The sequence below is a fragment of the Arachis ipaensis genome, chromosome B7 (assembly GCF_059453495.1).
Source record: "Arachis ipaensis isolate K30076 ecotype BB chromosome B7, ASM5945349v1, whole genome shotgun sequence".
NCBI classification, from domain to species: Eukaryota; Viridiplantae; Streptophyta; class Magnoliopsida; order Fabales; family Fabaceae; genus Arachis; species Arachis ipaensis.
The window spans coordinates 66,770,311-66,782,758 of NC_142442.1; the positions used below are offsets into that span (position 1 = coordinate 66,770,311).

The 12,448-nt window shown below is 37.1% G+C and overlaps 1 non-coding gene across 1 annotated transcript; it reads left to right on the top strand.

The window, feature by feature from the left end:
• The first annotated feature begins 549 nt into the window (after nucleotides 1-549).
• Nucleotides 550-657, top strand: LOC148552870 (small nucleolar RNA R71). The gene has a single exon (XR_015892547.1). It is a non-coding gene; the product is annotated as a small nucleolar RNA R71 (small nucleolar RNA).
• Nucleotides 658-12,448: the final 11,791 nt, after the last annotated feature.

Below are 12,448 nucleotides of genomic sequence, written 5' to 3' on the forward strand. Positions count from 1 at the left end.
ATTCTCTGTCTATTGCTGAGTGGATGATGGAAAATGCTCGCTATTGCTAAACCTGTTTCTTCCACCATTATTAAAGCCTTGTTGAGGCTTTTGTTGATCCTTCCATGAGAAATTTGGATGATTCCTCCATGAGGGATTATAGGTGTTTCCATAGGATTCACCCATGTAATTCACCTCTGCTATTGCAGGGTTCTCAGGATCATAAGCTTCTTCTTCAGAAGATGCCTCTTTAGTACTGTTGGATGATTCCTTCAATCCATTCAGACTCTGAGAGATCATATTGACTTGCTGAGTCAATATTTTATTCTGAGCCAATATGGCATTCAGAGTATCAATTTCAAGAACTCCCTTCCTCATAGGCGTCCCATTATTCACAGGATTCCTTTCAGAAGTGTACATGAACTGGTTATTTGCAACCATGTCAATGAGTTCTTGAGCTTCTGCAGACGTTTTCTTTAGGTGAATGGATCCACCTGCAGAATGGTCCAGTGACATCTTTGATAGCTCAGACAGACCATCATAGAATATATCCAGGATGGTCCATTCTGGAAGCATGTCAGAAGGACACTTTTTGGTCAGTTCCTTGTATCTCTCCCAAGCTTCATAGAGGGATTCACCTTCTTTCTGTTTGAAGGTTTGAACATCCACTCTAAGCTTACTAAGCTTTTGAGGAGAAAAAAACTTGGCTAAGAAAGCCGTGACCAGCTTATCCCAAGAGTTCAGGCTATCCTTAGGTTGAGAGTCCAACCATATTCTAGCTCTGTCTCTTACAGCAAATGGGCAAAGCATAAGCCTGTAGACCTCGGGATCAACCCCATTGGTCTTAACAGTATCACAGATCTGCAAGAACTCAGTTAAGAACTGAAAAGGATCTTCAGATGGAAGTCCATGAAACTTGCAGTTCTGTTGCATCAGAGAAACTAATTGAGGTTTAAGCTTAAAGTTGTTTGCTCCAATGGCAGGAATTGAAATGCTTCTTCCATGTTAATTGAAATTTGGTGCAGTAAAGTCACCAAGCATCTTCCTTGCATTGTTATTATTTTCGGCCATGTCTCCTTCTTTTTCGAAAATTTTTGTCAGATTTTCTCCAGAGAGTTGTGCTTTAGCTTCCCTTAGCTTCCTCTTCAGAGTCCTTTCAGGTTTAGGATCAGCCTAAACAAGAATGTTCTTATCCTTGTTCCTGCTCATATGAAAAAGAAGAAAATAGAAAAGAAAATATGAAATCCTCTATGTCACAGTATAGAGATTCCTTATGCAAGTATAAGAAGAGAAGAATGTAAGAAGGAGAAGAGGTAAAATTCGAACACAGAGAGGAAGATGGGGTTCGAATTTTTGAGAAGAAGAGAAGTGTTAGTAAAATAATTAGAAAGAGATGAGGGGGAGAGAATAATTTTTCAGAAATAATTGAGAAGAAAAGAAAAATATTTTTGTTTTTAATTTAAAATTAATTCAAAAATTAAGAAAGGAAAATCAAATTAAATCAAATTAAAATTTAAAATAAATAGTTAATTAAAAAGGAATTTTGAAAAAGAGGAAGGTGATTTTCGAAAATTAGAGAGAGAGAATTAGTTAAGTAGTTTTGAACAAGATATGATTGAAACAAAAGGATAGGATTAATTGAAAAAGATTTAAAAATTAATTTTGAAAAGATAAGAAGTTAGAAAAGATTTTGAAATTGATTTTGAAAATGATATGATTGAAACTTAATTTGAAAAAGATTTGAAAAATTTTTTTAAAAAGAATTGAATTTTGAAATCAAAGTTGATTACTTGACTAACAAGAAACTAAAAAGATATGATTCTAGATTTTAAAGATTGAACCTTTCTTATTAGGCAAGTAACAAACTTAAAAATTTTGAATCAATCACATTAATTGTTAGTAAAGATTTGAAAATCAATCATAAAGTTTTCAAAAATATGAAGGAAAAATTGAAAAAGATTTGATTTTTGAAAAGGATTTGAAAAAGATAGAATTTTTAAATTGAAAATTTGATTTGACTCATAAGAAACAACTAAATTTAAAAAAGTTTTGAAAAAGTCAACTCAAATTTTCAAAAATTTATGAGTGAAAAAGGGAAAGATATTTTTTTGATTTTTGAAATTTTTAATGATGAAAGAGAAAAACATCAAAAAGACTCAAAACATGAAAATTATGAATCAAAACAAGAAAAATATGCAAGAACACTTTGAATGCAAAGATGAACACCAAGAACACTTTGAATGTCAAGATGAACACCAAGAACTTATTTTTGAAAAATTTTCAAGAAAAGAAAACATGCAAGACACCAAACTTAAAAATTTTTATTCTTTAGACATTAATGTTTCAAGAATGCATATGAAAAACAAGAAAAGACACAAAACAAGAAAATATGAAGATCAAACAAGAAGACTGGCCAAGAACAACTTGAAGATCATGAAGAATGCAATGCATGAATTTTCGAAAATAATTTTTTAGAAAATTAAAAAGATGCAATTGACACCAAACTTAAAACTTGACTCTAGACTCAAACAAGAAACACAAAAAATATTTTTGATTTTATGATTTTATAAAATATTTTTTTTATTTTTTCGAAAATTATTTTGAAAAAGAAAATAAGGATTTTAAAAATTTTTTTAATAAGAATTCCAGGAATCAAGCAATGTTAGTCTAAAGCTTCAGTCTAAAGAGATTAGACAGGGCAGAACAAGCTTCAGCAGGACATTACATACAAGAGCCAAATTGATGGGAATCAACTAGCTCCTGTGATGATAAAAGCATCATCTGAAACAGTAGAATTCATTCTTAAAAATTCTGAAGAAAAATATATTTTTGAAAAGATCTATTTTTATTTTTTTCGAAAATAAAGGAAAAATTTTTTTGAAAGATTTTTTTTTGAAAAATTTTTGAAAATAAAACAAAAATAAGATTACCTAATCTGAGCAACAAGATGAACCGTCAGTTGTCCAAACTCGAATAATCCTCGGCAACGGCGCCAAAAACTTGGTGCACGAAATTGTGATCATCAATGGCGCCAACAGCTTGGTACGCACAATTGTAATCTCAACTCTTTATCACAACTTCGCACAACTAACCAGCAAGTGCACTGGGTCGTCCAAGTAATAAACCTTGCGTGAGTAAGGGTCGATCCCACGGAGATTGTCGGCCTGAAGCAAGCTATGGTCACCTTGTAAATCTCAGTCAGGCAGATTCAAATGGTTATGGTGAATTGATAATAAAAACATAAATAAAATATAAACTGGGATAGAGATACTTATGTAATTTATTGGTGAGAATTTCAGATAAGCGTATAGAGATGCTTTCGTTCCTCCTGAACCTCTGCTTTCCTGCTGTCTTCATCCAATCATTCCTACTCCTTTCCATGGCAAGCTTTATGTAGGGCATCACCGTTGTCAATAGCTACATCCCATCCTCTCTGTGAAAATGGTCCAATGCGCTGTCACTGCATGGCTAATCATCTGTCAGTTCTCGATCATACTAGAATAGGATTTACTATCCTTTTGCGTCTGTCACTACGCCCAGCACTCACGAGTTTGAAGCTCGTCACAGCCATCCCTTCCCAGATCCTACTCAAAATACGACAGACAAGGTTTAGACTTTCTGGATCTCAGGAATGGCCGTCCATGGGTTCTAACTTATACCACGAAGATTCTAATATCTCGGACTCGGTCCTCTGTATTAGATATCTAAGAGATATTTATTCTAGCTTGTTTGCATGTAGAACGGAAGTGTTTGTCAGGCACGCGTTCATAAGTGAGAATGATGATGAACGTCACATAATCATCACATTCATCATGTTCTTGGGTGCGAATGGATATCTTAGAATAGGATTAAGCTTGAATTGAATAGAAAAACAATAGTACTTTGCATTAATTCATGAGGAACAGTAGAGCTTCACACCTTAATCTATGGTGTGTAGAAACTCTACCGTTGAAAATACATAAGTGATGAAGGTCCAGGCATGGCCGAATGGCCAGCCCCCAAATGTGATCTAAAGATGAAACTAAAGATAAAACCCCGGATGTAAATACAATAGTAAAAAGTCCTATTTATGCTAAACTAGTTACTAGGGTTTACAGAAATGAGTAAATGATGCAGAAATCCACTTCTGGGGCCCACTTGGTATGTGCTTGGGCTGATCATTGAGCTTTACACGTGTAGAGGCTTCTCTTGGAGTTGAACGCCAGTTTGTAACATGTTTCTGGCGTTTAACTCCACTTTGCAACCTGTTTCTGGCGTTTAACTCCAGAATGCAGCATGAAACTGGCATTGAACGCCAGTTTGCGTCATCTAAACTCGGGCAAAGTATGGACTATTATATATTTCTGGAAAGCCCTGGATGTCTACTTTCCAACGCAATTAAGAGTGTGCAATTTGAAGTTCTGTAGCTCCAGAAAATCTACTTTGAGTGCAGGGAGGTCAGAATCCAACAGCATCTGCAGTCCTTCTTCAGCCTCTGAATCTGATTTTTGCTCAAGTCCCTCAATTTCAGCCAGAAAATACCTGAAATCACAAAAAAACACACAAACTCATAGTAAAGTCCAGAAATGTGATTTTTATTTAAAAACTAATAAAAATATACTAAAAACTAACTAAATTATACTGAAAACTATGTAAAAATAATGCCAAAAAGCATATAAATTATCCGCTCATCAATTACCCTGGTTCAGAATAATTGTCAATACGGAGGAAGTGCTGCTGAAGACCCAAACCAACACCTCTCTTTGTTTTTGAGAATTTGTGACACTGTCAAAACCAATGGAGTCCACCCTGGCATCTATAAACTCTTGATATTCCCATTTTCATTGAGAGACAAAGCCACACATTAGTTAGAAACCTTCCCTAAAGAAAGCATCACCAATTGGGATGATTTGGTTAGCAAATTTCTAGCCAAATTCTATCCACTCCAAAGAGTCATTAAGCTAAAAACAGATGTGCAAATCTTCAGACAGCTAGAAGGAGAATCATTGTATGAAGCCTGGGAGAGGTATAAGGCTTTGATCAGAAGGTGTTCAGAAGTAATGTTCAGTGAATGGGTGGATTTGCAGAATTTCTATGAAGGCTTGTCCTTGCCTTCAAGGAAAGCTTTGAATTATTCATCAGGAGGATCTTTGCAAATGATGAAAACTGCTCAAGAGGCACATGATCTTATAGACATGGTGGCCAACAATGAGTACTTCTACTCCTCTAAAACGCAAGCAGCTCCAAAGAAAGGTGTATTTGAATTGGAAGGAGTTGATACAATATTAGCTCAAAATAAACTCATGCACCAGTAGCTTCAACAGCAAATTGAAATGATGACAAAGAGGATGGATGGATTACAACTTCCAACAGTGAGCACAACTAACCAACCACCAGTGGTATGGGGACAGCAGGAGGAAAGCTATGAAGAGTAGCAGCCTGAACAAGTGCAGTACCTGCACAATCAAGGTTCTAGACCAAATGATTTCTACGAAGACACTTACAACTCATCTTGGAGAAACCACCCCAATCTGAAATAGGGAGAGAACCAGAACCAACAACCTTGGCAAAGAAACTCCAACCAAAATAACTTGTGCAATACAAACCACCAAAACCATCAAAACACTAACCAAAACCCATACAGAAAACCACAAAACAATCAAAACCAATCCAACTTCTATCCACCCAATAACCCATCAACTAACCAAAAAAACTTTCATTCCCCATCTACATTCCACACTCAACCACAACCACCCCAAGAATCCCAAAGAATCTCCAACTTGGAGATGATGATGGAGAAAATGATCAAGCATCAAGAATTAGCCAACAAGAACCATGAAGCTTCACTAAGGAACCTGGAAAGACAAATTGGACAATTGTCCAAGCAAACAACAGCTGAAAGACCAACCAATGCACTACCAAGTGATACTATTCCCAACCCTAAGGAAGAATGTAAAGTAATTCAACTTAGGAGTGGAAAGATATTGGAGAATAGCAAAGAAGCTAACAAGAAGCCAGCAGAGGATGATAAGGCCAACAGCAAGGAAGAAGTGAAAATTAAAGAAAAGGACCAGGAAGAGCTCAGAAAGAAGGATGAAGAGTCTCAAGCTTCAAAAAAGGGAAAACAAGTCATGATAGAGCCTCCACAGGAACAGAGGAAGGAAGTTAAACACTACATACCTCCTCTGCCATATCCTCACAGATTGCAAAGAGAGCTCAAGGATCAACAGTTTCCCAAATTTCTGGAAGTTTTTAAGAAGCTAAAAATCAACATCCCACTTGCTGAAGCATTAGAGCAGATGCCTCTATATGCAAAATTCCTCAAAGAGCTCAACAATAAGAAAAGAAGCTGGAATGAGAAAGAGACAATGATTTTAACACAAGAGTGCGGTGCAGTGATTCAAAGAGGTCTTCCACCAAAACTCAAAGATCCTAGGAGTTTCTTTCTGCTTAGCACCATTGGAAATATAGTCATTGATAAGGCATTGTGTGATTTAGGATTAAGTATCAATCTGATGCCCTTATCTATGATGAGAAAGCTGTCTATAGAAGAAGTGAAACCTATAAGGATGACCTTGCAACTTGCTGATAGATCAATGGTAGTCGCTAATGGAGTGGTTGAGAATCTCCTAGTCAAGGTAGATAAGTTCATATTTCCAGCAGATTTTGTGATCTTGGATTTAGATGAGGAGGGAGGCGAATCTATTATATTGGGAAGACCTTTCCTAGCCACAGCAAGGGCCATTATTGATGTGGAAAAAAGAGAAATGACTCTGAGAGCACATGATGAGAAGATCACTCTAAATGTCTTTAAGGAAATGCAGCATACTGCTGAAGAGAAAAGCTGCATGAGAGTTGAAGGAGAAGACTGGCATTGGAAGGAAAAACCTAAAGAGGCACTCATCAGCTCACCTTCAAAGCAAAAGACAAACAGTGGAGAAGAACAAAAGGGGAATGAAGATGTAAAGACTGAGAAGAGAAGGCAGGAAGAGATTGAGAAGTTGATCACTAGAAAAAAAGACCCTGATATAAAGCCTGCTGTCAAGACAGAAGGGACACCAAAGAAAGGAAAGAAGAGCAAGAAAAAGGGTCCAAGAGGGTGGGGAAACAAAAGAATACCAAATGAGGGATTCTCAGAAGGAGACAAAGTGAAACTCATCTACCAACAGTTGGAGACAGGCCCTCAAACTGATGATTATTACACTGTCAAGAAGATACTCTCGTTGGAGCATATAGAGATTGTTCATCAAAGTACAAGAAATATGCTCATAGTGAGAGGGGAAAAGCTGAGGCACCATAATCATCAGCCACCCTAACAAGGAATCAATGTCAAGCTAGTGACAGTAAAAGAGCACTCCATGGGAGGCAGCCCATGATTTAATGTTCCTGCTTTTGTTTTAATTTCAATAATTAATAGTTCTTCTAGCATGAATTTGAGCTCTCATGAGTATATTTGATACTTGCACACATCATTTTGAAGCATATGTCTGATTCCTAAGTTTGGTGTGCCTAAAGGCACTCTAAAATGGCTTTTCAAGCATGCTGATCATATAACCATTTTAGGATATATACTCATTCATTTTATTGAAGTATATAGCCAAACATTAAGTTTGGTGTTCTACATATGCTATGAATTTCTAGAAAGTCACTTTTGCTCAAAGACTCAAATTCATGAAATAGATAAACCATATATTGCATCATTTTATGAATTTATTTTGCTAAGGTAGAAAATAAAATGTCCCTTGTAATGAATATACCAACCATAGCAGAAAACAAGTTTGGTGTTCACCAATATTTTGTTTAATTTCAAAAGGGCATGGTTGGTTATTCATAAATAAGGACCATATAGCAAATTTTATATTTTTCACTTGATAACCACCACCGTGCTACATTCAAATTTTTAGCTTACTGTTGCCTTGATTGAAATGGATAGGTGTGAAGAAGATTGAGGAAATGACAAAAATCATGCAAGTACGGGTGTCACAAGGAGAAAAGTGAGTCACATGTGCTTGGGAATTGCTTTTTAGGAAGTAAAAATCTGCAAAGTTCAGCACCTAGGAGACCGAATCACATGCCCAATGAAAAGGTGGTTCTTGTCCTCATCCTTCCTTATATGCACACCATTCATTCCAACTTTTTCAAAAGACATCTTGGCCATCCATTCTTCATTAAAGTTGCTATAAATAGAGTCACTTGGACTATGCCTCATTACCCAACTTTCACACTCCATGCATTAAAAACTTTAGCTTTTGGTTTCCTTAAAGAAAGGCTCTAGTAATCGTGTCCTAAGTGTTCCAACCCATACTTGTCTCCTTAATCTTTTACTCTTGCTTCACCAGTAATCCAACACTCATCCTAAGAGTCATATAAATTTCCTCTTCCTCACCATTCTTTATTTCTCCACTTAGCCCCACCCCTTCCCCAATTAATGGCTTCATCAAGCTCCAAAAGAAGGAAGGGAAAGCAACCAGTTGAAGTTGAACCACCAACCTATGATAACAAAAGATTTAAGTCTCAATTTCATGAGTCACGATATCATAGGTTGATGGAAGCAAAAGAAGTTATTCCAGAGATTGGTTTCCAATTGAAGGAAGGAGAGTACCCCATCATGAGAAGAATAGTTGAACAGAGAAGATGGAAACTCTTGTGTGAACCTCTCACTGACATAAGTGTAACCATGATAAGAGAGTTCTATGCAAATGCTGTAAGGCCAAGCAAAACCAGCCCACAAGAGCTATGTTAGGGGGGTTGATGTGGATTTCAGCCCATCATCCATCATGAGGGTCTTGCAGATAAGAGTGATACCCTTTGGAGAACCTAGCTTTGATGAAAGAATGAAGGGTGAGAGTGATCCTGATGGGCTACTAAATGGTTTATGCTTAGAAGGCAAAGACTAGAAAAAGGATTCAAATGGGGACCCAAGCTACTTAAAGAGGATTGATCTCACACCTGAAGCCAAAGGTTGGTATGAGATAATGAGAAGATCCATACTCCCTACTGGAAATACATCAGAGGTCACAATAAAGAGAGCAATTCTGACATACTGCATACTCAAAGGAGGAGAAATTAATATCCCACAAATTATAGCAGACAGCATCCAAGAGATGGCTGAGGACAGTAGCAAATCAAGCCGACTTGGTCACCCAAGAACTATATTGAGGCTGTGCAACAGAGGAGGGGTAATCTTTGAAGATACAGATACAAATCGGGTAAAAGGAGGCAGAGGAATCACTAAACAAAGGATGGACAGTGTCACTGACACCCAAGAGGAGAGAAGAACTCAAGGAAGAAGAAAGAGACCACAAACAGAAGAGGGACAAGCTTCTGGCGCAACGGACTTGAGCCAGATCCAGAATGCCATTGCAAAAATGTCCCAGCAATACTTGAGGGCTCAACATGAGCAGTACGTGAGAAATCAGGAGCAGTAGGAGAACTGGCAGCTGAAAATGATGGAGAAACAAGAAGACTTTCAAACAAGACTGCTAGAGCAACACAGGGAACAATCAAATCAATTCCAGGAGTCTTTCAATAAACTATCTTAACGACAGGATCAACTTGAGGAATATCTTCAAAACTTTAGAGAATGGAAGAATCTCCACCACACAGCTAATGAAGTCAGGAACAAAGACAGAGTGGAATATGATGTGAACACTCAAGCGTGTCTAGACTACTTAACCCGCAGCATGCCACTATTTAGCAGAGGAATCAAACCATATCAAGAATGTACTGAACTCATGGATTTCCATGTAGCTCGAGCAAAAAGCAAGCAAGAAAGAATGAAGCAACACTTGGTGGATGCTGGACTATGGGATGAGGAGAGATTTGGGACTAAAGACCAGCTAAAAGAAAGAAGAAGCAAGAAGAAGCAAGATGCCAAGAATAAAGAAAGGCAACCAGAGAATTGAAAGGTGCTGTTGCTCCTTGTCTATCAATAAGAAAGATTGTATTTTCATTTTATGAAATTTACATTCTGTTTTTTACTTTCCCTAAGTTCCAAAATAAATGTTCTGGTTTAAGTGCTTGTTTTCATCTTCATTAACTTAGATGTTATAACTTGTCCCTTTTGCCTTTTGATTAAATAAGAGAAAAATGTTGAAAAAGGAAGTGAATGAAAATGTGGTAGGAATGATAATAAAGTTCTATGGTGCTAATTGCTTCATTAGTTAGTAAGCTCAATAATAAAAGCTGCAGGATAGGATGTATCTTTGTAGTGTGAACTTAGTTGCTGTTGTAAAGTCTTCAATTAATAATCATCCTTGGAAAAAGAAAAAGCAAGAAAGGAAAGGAAGAAAAGCCAAGAATTGGCAACCAAAAATGAAAGAAACAGATAATAAGGCTAGACACCAATAGCTTGGACCTTAGGACACATGCCTGTGATGCTATTGTATTAGGATCTGCTTGGATTATTAGGTTCTGAGGAGTATTTTAAAACTTGGTAACTTGGATTAACTAATCCGAGATTACCAACCGAAAATCCACCATCAAGAGCAACCTTATTACAAAGCATTTAGTGACCCAAAGAGGTGTTGGGCATCAATGTCTTAGAATGAATTGTGAGCCATGTGTCTGTAGAAAATAGGTGTTGAATTGAGCCAAAAAGCTTCTGCAACATTTAGCTACAATTGAAAAAAAAACAAGCTTTTGAAGCAAAAGAAAGAAAGAAAAAGTTAACAAAGATCAATAAAGAATAAGGCATTATAGCAGCAATTCTAGTTAACTCTCAAAGAGACATTTCTTTATTGGAAGCTGATAATAATTGAGCTGCATTCTGTCTGCATAAAACCCCATGAACCAAATTCAATTACCAGCTAAATAAGGACATATAGGCTTCTCTATTTTCTCTCATTTCTTCTCATGTTTTAGTGCTTGCTTGGGGACAAGCAAGATTTAAGTTTGGTGTTGTGATGACAAGTCATCTTATGCTAGTTTCACAAGCATTTTTCATTTGTTTCATTAGGTTTTATGCACTTTCTTGCACAATAAGTAAGTGGTTGAAGTGGAATTTCATGATTATTGTGATTCAATCAAACATCATTTATTTTATACAAAATCATGAGATTTATGCAAGAACTAAGTGATTATTATGATTGATGCAAATTCTTGTGATTTTGGTAAAACTTTGATTGCTTGTGTGGTTGATTTCAGGTGAGAAAATGAAGAAAAGAAGAAGCCATGCAGTATAGCGTTGCGTTCAAATAATGAACGCCACGTTCACTTGCGAAGCGCACGTGTAACGGACGCTTACGCGTTAGGGATGGATTTTTGAAGATCTACGTGTGCGCGTGCATGACGTGTACGCGTGGTAGTGTTTGGCGCTCGTTTTCAAAGAGAGCGATACATTTATTTACTCAGCGTTTTTGGGCAGATTGAAATTTGGAGGCAAAGTTTTGTAATCGACGCGCACGCGTGCATGATGCGCACGCGTCGATGGAGCACCTGGGAGGGACCACGCGAACGTGTGGGTGAAGCTGAAGCTTGGAGTTGGAATTTTGCTACCCACGTGCACGCGTGAAGGACGCGCACGCGTGGGCAGCGTTCACTAAGTTAACGCTATCAACGACGCGTACGCGTAGAAGGGGCGCGCGAGCATGTTTGGAGCTGAAGATTGATGGTGACGCGTACGCGTAAATGACGCGTACGCGTTGGTGAGCAAAAAGCGCAAAAGGAGGCGCACGCGTCAGAGACGCATGATGATTGGATTTTTGATGGTATAGAGTTTCACTAATGAAATCTCGTCAAAGTATAGTTTCTAAACCAAACAATAATCCTTTCATACAAAAGATTGTTTGTCACTAAAACAAACCCCTAAATTTATAAACCAAAGTATTGGAACCTCGGGTCGTTCTCCCTAGGAATTGCAAGAAAGTGTTCTTGTTATTGGTTATGAGTTATGTTTGGGGTTTTGATAAGAGACATGAAAGATAAATGGCAAGGAAATTCAAATAACAAAAAGGTCTTGGCAAGGGTTGGTGGTCAAGTATCTCTATCCCTATCACAAACCACAACATGAGAATTGGTAAGGATCAATCCCATTAAATCATCCTCTAACTAGTAAAGGAAAGTCAAATGAGCTATATCAATCCAAGTCCACAAGTCCTAGCTCTCTACTAATTGAATTAATGAGAATTAGAGTCAACGGCTCCCAATCATCAATTACTTGGACATTAGTAACTCAATAGTTCCTAAGTTACCTTTCCAAGCCAAGAGCATAAAATTCTACTCTAACATCCTTCCAAGCATTTCATCAAACACTTGGAAGGAATAAAAGGAAATCGTAGTAAAGTTGCAAGGAAAGTAAATCTACACTACTCAATTGCAAGGAATTAAACAACAACAAATCAAATGAACAATAAAGGAAATCAAAACATTCATTGATTTAAAAGGAAAAGGGAAGAGCAAAAGAGCATCGACATAAAAGTAGGGAATTACAAAAATTAAATGCTAAACTAGAGTGAAGAGAAGTAGAAGAAGAAGAATTACAAAAGGAAAA